The sequence below is a fragment of the Cherax quadricarinatus genome, chromosome 28, assembly GCF_038502225.1.
Source record: "Cherax quadricarinatus isolate ZL_2023a chromosome 28, ASM3850222v1, whole genome shotgun sequence".
NCBI lineage: Eukaryota > Metazoa > Arthropoda > Malacostraca > Decapoda > Parastacidae > Cherax > Cherax quadricarinatus.
Window position 1 is genome coordinate 4,261,284 of NC_091319.1, and position 12,500 is coordinate 4,273,783.

Genomic DNA, 12,500 nt, shown 5'->3' on the forward strand with positions numbered 1-12,500 from the left:
TAACAAGCCCAATTTATTTTAGCCTAACCCAACTAAATATATTTTAGATTTGTTTACAATAATTTAATACTAAACAGACACAGTGAAATATACTTTTTTCGTTAGGTTCAGAATGATTTTGGCGAAATTATTGCATACACAAATTTTCACTTGTCTTATATGGCAAGATGAGCCTTGCTATTTAAGCCAAGATCATAAGTTCTGCACATTCATTTGACATATATATATATATATATATATATATATATATATATATATATATATATATATATATATATATATATATATATATATATATATATATATATATATATATATATATATATATATATATATATTATAACTCAGATGGGGAGGGGAGGGGATTGGGGTTGCCCTTCTCTTTCACCTCCTCCCCTCCTCTCCTCTCACTGGCACTGAGTCCCCCCGCCCCACCCTCACATCTCCTGGTAAACACGGCGGAGTTCACTAACTGGAGAGGAACAGAAATGTGCAGCGAGGGAGCGAAATGATAAGGACTTAGTGTGTCTGTATACATATACACATACACGTGCTGACGCAGCATACACACTCACACACACACACACACACACAGTCACACACACACACGCACACACACACACACACATACACACATACACACACACACACACACACACACACACACACACACACACACACACACACACACACACACACACACACACAAACATACACACACGTGTGCACACACGCGAGCATACAAAACAACGTACACGTGAGAGTGCATGGGAAAGTGGACTATCTGCTGAGAAGAACTATCTTACTAATCCATACAAATTAAGGACTATCCTGTACTATCTAGATGTGTGTGTGTGTGTGTGTGTGTGTGTGTGTGCGAGTGAGTCAAGGATAGAAAAACAACAAGGCTCTCTGAAGATACGAGGAGATACGATCACTCCATACAAAATACTAAGGGGAATAGCGAAGGTCGAAGAGGACATTTTTTCTGCCAAGAATGACACAAGTGGACTTGGCTGAACGTTTGAGACACGCAGACATGTAATGAGACACAAACACATGTAATGAGACACACAGACATGTTATGAGGCACAGACTTATAATGAGACAGATATGTAATGGGACACAGACATGTAATGGGACACACTGACATGTAATGAAGCACACAGATATATAATGAGACAGATATGTGATGGGACACACAGACATGTAATGGGACACACAGACATGTAATGGGACACACAGACATGTAATGGAACACACAGACATGTAATGAGACACAGAGGCATGTGTTCTCTCTCTCTCTCTCTCTCTCTCTCTCTCTCTCTCTCTCTCTCTCTCTCTCTCTCTCTCTCTCTCTCTCTCTCTCTCTCTCTCTCTCTCTCTCTCTCTCTCTCTCTCTCTCTCTCTCTCTCTCTCTAATTACTCATCAGATCTATCTCCATATTTTCCCACTTTTATCAAATTTACTCCAATTAAAAGCAGGCGAAAAGTTTTTTTTTGGGATCATGTTTTCAAGCATTTGAAATATCTTTTTTGTAGGTTTCAGAAAGTTAGAGATAGTTTCTCTAACTTATGATGACCCTAACAACTTTTAAACACCTGGTTTAACTCACTCAGACAAGCGAACACACACACACAATACACACACACACACACATACACACACACACACATACACACACACACACTGCCTGGCTGTACAAACACACGTCAGACTGTTACAAACACACGTCAGACTGTTACAAACACACGTCAGACTGTTACAAACACACGTCAGACTGTCACAAACACACGTCAGACTGTTACAAACACACGTCAGACTGTTACAAACACACGTCAGACTGTTACAAACACACGTCAGACTGTTACAAACACACGTCAGACTGTTACAAACACACGTCAGACTGTTACAAACACACGTCAGACTGTTACAAACACACGTCAGACTGTCACAAACACACGTCAGACTGTTACAAACACACGTCAGACTGTGCACACGTCAGACTGTCACAAACACACGTCAGACTGTAGCAAACACGTCGACTGTTACAAACACACGTCAGACTGTTACACAAACACGTCAAACTGTTGGCAAACAAACACGTCAGACTGTTACAAACACACGTCAGACTGTTACAAACACACGTCAGACTGGCCTTACGAAACACACGTCAGACTGTTGACAAACACGTCAGACTGTTACAAACACACGTCGAACTGTTACAAACACACGTCAGACTGTTATTACACACGTCAGACTGTTACAAACACACGTCAGACTGTACAACACACGTCAGCTGTTACAAACACGTCAGACTGTACAAACACACGTCAGACTGTTACAAACACGTCAGACTGTACAAACACACGTCAGACTGTTACAAACACGTCAGACTGTTACAAACACACGTCAGACTGTTACAAACACGTCAGACTGTTACAAACACACGTCAGACTGTTACAAACACACGTCAGACTGTTACAAACACACGTCAGACTGTTACAAACACACGTCAGACTGTTACAAACACACGTCAGACTGTTACAAACACACGTCAGACTGTTACAAACACACGTCAGACTGTTACAAACACACGTCAGACTGTTACAAACACACGTCAGACTGTTACAAACACACGTCAGACTGTTACAAACACACGTCAGACTGTAACAAACACACGTCAGACTGTTACAAACACACGTCAGACTGTTACAAACACACGTCAGACTGTTACAAACACACGTCAGACTGTCACAAACACACGTCAGACTGTTACAAACACACGTCAGACTGTTACAAACACACGTCAGACTGTTACAAACACATTTTATTGTTACAATCACAAGTTTTTTCACTGTTTTTTAGGTTGCTTTTATTTTCCCCGGCAAGTAGGAGTTACTGAAGGCTGCGTTGAGCTGTTGCTCTTGGTCCCGTGAGAGAGAGAGAGAGAGAGAGAGAGAGAGAGAGAGAGAGATCACCCGTTTATGTGTATATCAATTGGATTTGTGTGTGTGTGTATATATATATGTGTGTGTGTGTGTGTGTGTGTGTGTGTGTGTGTGTACTCACCTAGTTGTACTCACCTAGTTGAGGTTGCAGGGGTCGAGTCCGAGCTCCTGGCCCCGCCTCTTCACTGATCGCTACTAGGTCACTCTCCCTGAGCCGTGAGCTTTATCATACCTCTGCTTAAAGCTATGTATGGATCCTGCCTCTACTACATCGCTTCCCAAACTATTCCACTTACTGACTACTCTGTGGCTGAAGAAATACTTCCTAACATCCCTGTGATTCATCTGTGTCTTCAGCTTCCAACTGTGTCCCCTTGTTACTGTGTCCAATCTCTGGAACATCCTGTCTTTGTCCACCTTGTCAATTCCTCTCAGTATTATGTATGTCGTTATCATGTCCCCCTATCTCTCCTGTCCTCCAGTGTCGTCAGGTTGATTTCCTTAACCCTCTCCTCGTAGGACATACCTCTTATCTCTGGGACTAGTCTTGTTGCAAACCTTTGCACTTTCTCTAGTTTCTTCACGTGCTTGGCTAGGTGTGGGTTCCAAACTGGTGCCGCATACTCCAATATGGGCCTAACGTACACGGTGTACAGGGTCCTGAATGATTCCTTATTAAGATGTCGGAATCCTGTTCTGAGGTTTGCTAGGCGCCCATATGCTGCAGCAGTTATTTGTGTGTGTGTGTGTGTTTGTGTGTGTTTGTGTATGTGTGTGTGTGTGTGTGTGTGTCTGCTTCTCTTCTACTTATCCATTTCTCTCCACTTTCATCTCCTCCAGTACCTTTTCTAGTTCGTTTCTCCCTTCTTTCTCTGCTAGACCCGCTTCTCTCTTCCTACCTCATTTATTATCTCCCGTTCTTCTCTCCGAAGTTCATTTCTCTCTATTTAATTCCTGTCTTAAACCCAGTTCTCTTTTCCTGACTCATTTCCCTTCTGTTCTTCATCTTGTCTTCTCATTTCTCCTCTTCATTACCATCTATTTAACGAAGGTATGTGCTCTCTCCTCTTCGCCCAGGAGTCTAAGCTACTCTCAAGTACACGTACACTTAGCAAGGCAATAATAATCTACCATCGATCATCCACTGGTAAGATTTCTGTGTTACGTGTACTTCCCTCGCAGGTAGGTGTACTTACCATCTTGGTATGTGTACTTTGTACGCAGGTGCGTGTACTACGCATCTAGGTACGTGTGCTCCAGCATAAATACGTGGAGTACCCACCCAGGAGGGTGGGTACTCCATGTTCTTACGTGTACTGCCCACCCGAGAACGTGTACTTTCAACCCAGGTGCGTGTACTACACACCTAGGTACGTGTACTCCAGCCCAGGTACATGGATTACCCACCCAGGTATGTGTACTTCCCACCTAGGTACGTGTATAAATCACACACTATCCGAGGCAATGGCAGACCTGGCTAATGTCAGCTCTCTCTCTCTCTCTCTCTCTCTCTCTCTCTCTCTCTCTCTCTCTCTTTCTTTCTCTCTCTACGCGATAGCTGTCGCTTCCTATCGCTGATTAGATACGGAAGCCACGGAGTGTTGTTGCTACAATACTGCCGATCAGAATCTCTAGTCTTCAACACCTTAGGGTAAACTCCAGGTAAACTCTAGGTAAACTCCAGGTAAACTCCAGGGAGCGAGTTAGCGCATCTATGAAGTCAAAACCGCGCATATGCTAGACTACTAGCCGTAAGTGTAGAAATATGCACAAATAGGCAATATGCGTTGATGTATCTGGTTACCTGAAGCAGGGAGCTGAAGAAGGTCCCAACACGAGGCCGAAAGAGTTCATCTTATTTATAAACGTAAGTTCTTTCGTTGGAAGTTATTGAAGTTTTGCAAGAGAGGCAATAGACTCAGGTGAAGTTTGATAATATACTCAGGTTATACCGAGTGGTATACTCCCTGACACGGGTTGCATCAGAGGGTATGCTCCCTCACACACGTTATATCTGCTTTTATACTCCCTCAGCGGGTATACTCCCTCACACAGGTTATATCAGCAGGTATACTCACAGGTTATATCAGCGGGTATACTCACAGATTATATCAGCTGGTATACTCTCACGGGTTGAGCGTGAAGATATGTGGTTCGTCTAATCGTTGGCTCATCTTCAGAGACTGGAGCTGACATCACAGTTGGTCACTGCTGCTGTTTGCTTTACTGGTAAACAGTTGCTGGTGCTGTTTGTTCTGCTGGTAAACAGTTTCTAGTGCTGTTTGCTCTGCTGGTAAACAGTCGCTGGTGCTGTTTGCTTTTCTGGTAAACAGTCGCTGGTGCTGTTTGCTCTGCTGGTAAACAGTCGCTGGTGCTGTTTTCTCTGCTGGTAAACAGTCGCTGGTGCTGTTTGCTCTGCTGGTAAACAGTCGCTGGTGCTGTTTGCTCTGCTGGTAAACAGTCGCTGGTGCTGTTTGCTCTGCTGGCAAACAGTCGCTGGTGCTGTTTTCTCTGCTGGTAAACAGTCGCTGGTGCTGTTTTCTCTGCTGATAAACAGTCGCTGGTGCTGTTTTCTCTGCTGGCAAACAGTCGCCAGACTTGTTTGCCTTGACAACAATGAACCTCGTTTAAAAAAAATATCATTTATTACAGGAGAAAAGAAAAAACATTGCCAAGAACATTCCCGAAAAGAAAAAAAGAAAAAAAAAATGAAAAATAAATGCTGGAATTTCACTGATGAGACGAGAAGAGGAAAGAGATATTGAAAAAAAAATTGTATATTCTAATTTATTTATTTTCTCTCGAGTATCGGAAATTCTGCAATTACAGCGACTCGGAATAAATGGGGGAAAAATGGGGAAAGAAAAAATTATGGGGCGGCTTCTTTGATTGCCTTGAACAGTGGTTAAAAATTCTTGCTGGTGGCGGCCACCTCGGGGGTTGATGTCCAGATTTAAGACTTTGAGGTGAGATTAGATTATTTGAGGGAGGTAGAGGGGGTGAGAGAGAGAGTGAGAGAGTGAGAGAGAGAGGGAGTGAGAGAGAGAAGGAGTGAGGGAGTAAGAGAGAGAGAGAGAGAGAGAGAGAGAGAGGCTGGCAGGGTAGACTATACAGACATCAGTATCGTGTGTGCCGTCACGGACTTCGGGCTGGTTCTGTCTCGCTACCACCACCTACACCACCACTCACATCACTCTCTCCCTCTCTCTCCCCTGTCTATCTCTATATCACTCCCAATCCCCCACATCCTTCTCTCCCCTATTGCTCCTTCCTATCCACCCTCTACCCGCGGATATACACCCTTCATACACCCACTTTCTCAAGTGTTTAAGACATTCATGCCAACAGAACACAAGAAAGTTATTGCAAATATCTCGTCATTCAAGAATTTTTTTTCGACTCCCGTAGTATGCCTACGACATACATTCATTTTTTCCCCACTTATATATATATATATATATATATATATATATATATATATATATATATATATATATATATTTATATATATATATATATATATATACAAAAGTTTTGGATTTTGTTGGTCTTTCTTTAATAATGTGATATTGCAAACGATATTGGCGTTGCAAGTGTTGTTTTTTCTAACAATAGTGGTACTTTTGATAGTGAGATTGTGATTGTTAATGGAAATTGTGACTTTTTTTTGGGGGGGGGGGAGGAGGGCACAGGATAATGACCACGGGACGATGACATCTGCTTTCCCGTTGCGAGACGTCGCCACTCACACAGCGGTAGCAAGCCTGCCGTTTGCATGGCTCGCCCGGAAGCAGCATGGTCAGCAAGTTCCGGCTCATCTGTTGTGAAACTCTACTCCGTTGTGCTGTCAGCATCACCGTCACCTGTTGGAGGAACTGTCTGCCGTTGAGTTGTCTCCGCACACGAGTGAGAAAACCATTAAACAGTATTATTTGTCTGTTTGCCCTGTTGTGTGAACTGGTTCCTCTTGTCCGTACTAGCGTGCCATCACGGGACCGTGATGTGACGTCTGCCAGACTTAATTTCTAACTTATGAGTGAGTGTGTTGGTTCCGACACAATAACCCGCACTTAGTAGAGAGAGAGAGAGGACCGAAACGTCGTGGCAAGCTCCTCTCTCACGTGTGCGGGTTATTTGTGAAGTGTTCCAGTCACGGTATCCTGCCTTTTTGTTCCTGACGTGACCTTAGCTGACAGAATGTGCTGTGTGTTGACGCGTGTGTGTGGACCGGTGACGGTAACGTGAGGACTACCCTTCGTGAGGTGATCTTCACGCTCTCAGCATCCTCAGCATCTTCACTCCAAGATGGGAAGCGTGACGACAAACAAGAGAGCCAAACGCTGAGTTTACTCCGCGTTTTCAGCTGACTCTAACACTAATTCTCGGGCCGAGAGAATTAAATTCCCGAGTCCGCTTTGAGGTATTAAGATTTTTTATTAAGGGAAGCGCTTTTAATGTGTGTGTGTGTGTGTGTTTGTGTGTGTGTGTGTGTGTGTGTTTGTGTGTGTGTGTGTGTGTGTGTGTGTGTGTGTGCTTGTCTGTCTGGCTGTCTGTCTGTCTGTCTGTCTGTCTGTCTGTCTGTCTGTCTGTCTGTCTGTCTGTCTGTCGGTCTGTCTGTGTCTGTGTCTGTATTTAATTAATCTACACAGGCTAGGCTTCCAGCAGTGGAGTTGCCATAGTTTTTTCCCCATCTGTGTTCTGTTTTTTTTTTCTCTCTCTCTCTCTCTCTCTCTCTCTCTCTCTCTCTCTCTCTCTCTCTCTCTCTCTCTCTCTCTCTCTCTCTCTCTCTCTCTCTCTCTCTCTCTTTCCTTCCACATCTTCACTTCTCTAACATTAGAGAAAGTCTATCTAACATCTCTAAGGTAGAAGTGCTTTCTAAGATCTCTAGATAAAATAAATCCTAACATCCGTTCAGTCAATCTCCGAGTGTTCCTCACGCTCAGGCAGTCCATGTACACCTTGTTTAACTCTCCTAATATCTCATATATCAGGGCCATGTCTCCTCTCTCTCCGTCTTTCCTAACATCACTCTTTCACTATCAGTTTGATCCCTCTCTTCGTAAGGTTTCCGGTAGCACCGGGGAACCCCTCGCGTATTGGCCATGTTACATACACGAGTTGTGGGCGATTCCTGGTTAAGCTTCCTGAATGCCATTATCGTGTTTGTTAAGTTAATTTGATAAGTGGAACTGAGTAGCGAGTCTCTCACGATTACCCGAGGAGGAGACCAGCTACTCTCCTTCACTTCATGCTCTGAATGACACACACACGGTTTGTACAGACGTTAAGTTTGTACAGGCATTAAATTCGTGCAGGTGTTAAGTTCGTGCAGGTGTTCGTGCAGGTGTCAAGCTGCTGTTTTCTCCTTGTCACATGCTTCGTCCAATCACCTTGTTCCTTCAGCCTCTCGTATTACTCTGCATTTACTGGGGATTGATTCCCAGCAGCCAGTTTCCTTCCATTTCTATAGCCACAGGTCGTCTGTCTCTTCTGGAAATTCTAAAAGTCTTTTATTTTTTTTTTTACTCTCCTCTCTAGTTTTGCGCCGCCTGCGAACTGACATAGACAATACAAGTCATCTTGGGGAGGTAATTTGCATATACAGTGTCAGGAACGAGACAGGTCTTAAAAGAGAATGTTGTAAGACCTATCTGGTTACGTACAGTCGTTCAGATTCTTAATTACTCATACCTACTTTTCTTATCAGTATTTAGATATTTCTCTATTCGTTTCTTCCCTGTGACTATCCCTCGTCTTGTGTCAGGGTTGCTCGCAGTCCAGGAAGATGCTCTCACAGCATCCTCCTCCTCAGCTTCTTCTGTTTGGTGTCTTTAAGAGTCTGTCATAGGTTACAGGAACAAGATTTTCTGCCGTTGGATATATATTGATGCTAGGAGATAGATCCCGTTGTTCTTTACTAATACTAATGCTAATGTTAATACTATCACTACTACTACTACTACTACTACTACTACTACTACTACTACTACTACTACTACTACTACTACTACTACTACTACTACTACTACTACTACTACTACTACTACGACTTCTTTTACTACAGCTCCTGTAATATTCTCCAGTACTTTGCAAGACGTAATGGTGTGGAATATTGGGTTGTAACTGGGTAGTGGCTGTCTGATTTCCTTCTTGAATATTGGAACAACGTTACCTGTCTTCAGGGGTCCGTAATTTTCCTGTTTTCATCGATTTGTTGAAGATTTGGGAAAGTGGTTTGTGTGTGTGTGTGTGTGTGTGTGTGTGTGTGTGTGTGTGTGTGTGTGTGTGTGTGTGTGTGTGTGTGTGTGTGTGTGTGTGTGTGTGTGTGTGTGTTCACCAGCCACACGAGAGATTGACGTAACAACAACAGTGAATCCACGACTGTTGAGTCAACACTACGACCGTTACGATGATTATTATCATTATAGCGATTATAATTATCATGATTATTATTCCCCTGCTGGAAATTTGTAGAAGTTAATGAAGACGCAATCCTCCATCCCCCCCCCACCCAAAAAAAAATGGTGGAGCCAAAAATCGTAGATAATTTCAATCCATTTAAAACGATTATCCCAAAAAATTACCTGGTCAATATAATTTCGTAATTTACCCCTGTTATAGGCACGTCTGAGTTGTCTATGATCTGCGTCCTAAAAATGCCTTAAATACCCACATTAATAATAATAATAATAATAATAATAATAATAATAATAATAATAATAATAGTAATAATAATAATAATTCCGGCATTTTTTAAGCCAAGAAAGATTAATTGGTTTTAGAATCAGAAAACACAAGTGGTTTTTTTTTTTTGGTTACTAAAACCAATTCAATTCTTTTTTCATAATGGTTTCTCTCGCTGGAACATTGCTAGTGGTTTCAATCACTAGTGGTTTCAGTCGTTAGTGGTTTCAGTCGCTAGTGGTTTCAGTCGCTAGTGGTTTCAGTCGCTAGTGGTTTCAGTCGCTAGTGGTTTCAGTCGCTATTGGTTTCAGTCGCTATTGGTTTCAGTCGCTAGTGGTTTCAGTCACTCGTAGTTTCAGTCGCTATTCCAGGAGTAGAGAGTTTGGCTAAGAATCGAAAGGAACGAAGGTTAAATTCCCAGGCGTAACGAGACTTATGATTTGGCCAGAGTTCACATAGTACCTAGCACCTGTTGATATAGCAGTAATTAGGTGCCTAGGAATGCGTTTACTGGGGTTGCTTCCTGAGGAAGATGACCTCAGGTACCCAGAAGAAATAAGCCACGCTTCATTGTGGCTATATATATATATATATATATATATATATATATATATATATATATATATATATATATATATATATATATATATATATATATATATATATACAGAGAATGATCGCAGTCAGCAGGACTCGATACTGCTACTGGGGACGGTCAAGATTCTCAGGCAGCGCTCTTAGCCACTCAGCCACGAATGGCACTTAAGCTGGGCAGCCTGGTTCACAAACCATGTTTCTTTCCCAGCTCGGGCACGTCAGTCAGCCTCAAGAATAGATTCAAGCTATTTCAATCTCCTTCTGTATGTTCTGACCTCTTAAACGATTTTTATACCAATGCCTAATTCAACTAAATATATTTTAGATAAGCTTACAGTAATTTAACAATAAACAAACGCAATTAAATTTATTTTTTTGGGTTAGGTTCAGAATGATTTTTGTGAAATTACTGCATACACATATTTTGGTTTGCCTGATTCGGCAAGAAGAGCGTTGCTATTTCAGCCAAAATCGCAAGTTTTTACCTATTTGGCACGATATACACTGAAAAATATGCACCTCTTAGTGTACGTATACTGATCATTCGGTGTATATAATACGCAGTGACCTATAAAACACCTTGTATGAACTGTCGTCCAGTAAGTGTGTATACAAACATGGCCATGCACACTATCATGAGTGTAACCCGCATGGAGCCAGTCTTTCACGGCGTTTCTCTCGCTGTGTCCGGCTTCGAGACAGCGCTGGAAACGTTACTGCTCTTACCGTTGCCGGAATCACCCGTTGTGCCCTCCCTTACATGCCTTCCAGTTTAATGTCTGTCTCCCTCACCTGATTTGTTTTCTAACATATGGTTTTTTTTTCTCGTGTGCTCTTGTATGGAGGAATAAAGGAAGGTTTGTCCGGAGAATGGTGCAGGTTCGGTCCTCCTTCTGTTGAACGTGAATGACGATACCTTGACCAGTCACCTAAGCCAGATAATCCAGCAGGGCACCTGGCTAATGAGAGTCACCTGATACTGACGTTCCCCTGATTCTGGAATCAACAGTATATGCAGTGAAGTGTGGCTTGTCTGGTGGCTTGTTTGGTGAGTTTCTGGCTGGCTTACCCGTTGATTACTCAGTCTTTAATGGCTTCACTACTTTGCCTCAAATATATTCATGATAGGCCTTCAATTTGGCGTAGATAGGTCCTCTGAAAAGACAGCCTCGGCGTTACAGTGGTATATATGTGTAACAGCTAGGTTGAGGCAGCGGACGCAGTAGAGATGTAGACACGATGTAATCAGTCCACCGTCTTGTACTGTAGTCTTGGAGGACTCTAGAGTACTCCGTTATCTGTCTTCTCCATGTACTCTCGTGTATTCTATGCATGTCACTGCTTCTGTGGATATGTGTGTATTCATGGTCTCTTCAAGCATGAATACACTTGCTTTCGTTTTGTTTCTTCTTTTGTCAATGGTAATTTTCTCTGCCATGCTCTTCGCCCTCATTCTCTGTCTGTCTGTGCCTTTCTCTCTCTCTCTCTCTCTCTCTCTCTCTCTCTCTCTCTCTCTCTCTCTCTCTCTCTCTCTCTGACACACACACACACACATACACTGTCCCAATATTTCCTTCTCTTTAAGCTCTGTTTCTTAATATCGGTCTTAAATCTGCAGGAACAATACAAGCAGAGCAGACGCAGACCTTACCACCTCTGCTGCAGCAGACTTATGTCTGCACATATAAATTCCTCTCTCCTCTTAATTAAACACAGTTTTTATCCTTCTGCGTTTTAGGCTTAAATGGAAGTGAACTATTTTGTATGAGAGGCATGTGGAGACGAACTTCTCGGAGAGTGTCTTGCAGGAGTGTCTTGCAGGAGTGTCTTGCAGGTGACTGTCTTGCAGGAAACTGTCTTGCAGGAGTGTCTTGCAGGTGACTGTCTTGCAGGTGACTGCCTTGCAGGAGACTGTCTTGCAGGTGACTGTCTTGCAGGAAACTGTCTTGCAGGAGTGTCTTGCAGGTGACTGTCTTGCAGGTGACTGCCTTGCAGGAGACTGTCTTGCAGGTGACTGTCTTGCAGGAAACTGTCTTGCAGGAGTGTCTTGCAGGTGACTGTCTTGCAGGAAACTGTCTTGCAGGAGTGTCTTGCAGGTGACTGTCTTGCAGGTGACTGCCTTGCAGGAGACTGTCTTGCAGGTGACTGTCTTGCAGGAAACTGTCTTGCAGGAGTGTCTTGCAGGTGACTGTCTTGCAGGTGACTGCCTTGCAGGAGACTGTCTTGCAGGTGACTGTCTTGCAGGAAACTGTCTTGCAAAAACTGCA

At 43.0% G+C, this 12,500-nt stretch overlaps 1 protein-coding gene across 4 annotated transcripts in view; it reads left to right on the forward strand.

Moving 5' to 3' along the window:
- Positions 1 to 12,500, forward strand: part of LOC128693234 (calsenilin) — a 317,652-nt gene that overhangs the window by 90,347 nt on the left and 214,805 nt on the right. The window contains exon 1 of one of the 4 annotated variants that reach the window (XM_070089330.1): positions 5,926 to 6,359. The exons of 1 other annotated variant lie outside the window; for it this stretch is intronic. The gene's annotated coding sequence lies outside the window, so the exon portion shown is untranslated. Of the gene's footprint in view, positions 1 to 5,925; positions 6,360 to 12,500 lie in introns of those variants that run through there. 2 more of the 4 variants (XM_070089328.1, XM_070089329.1) reach the window with 2 other exon arrangements.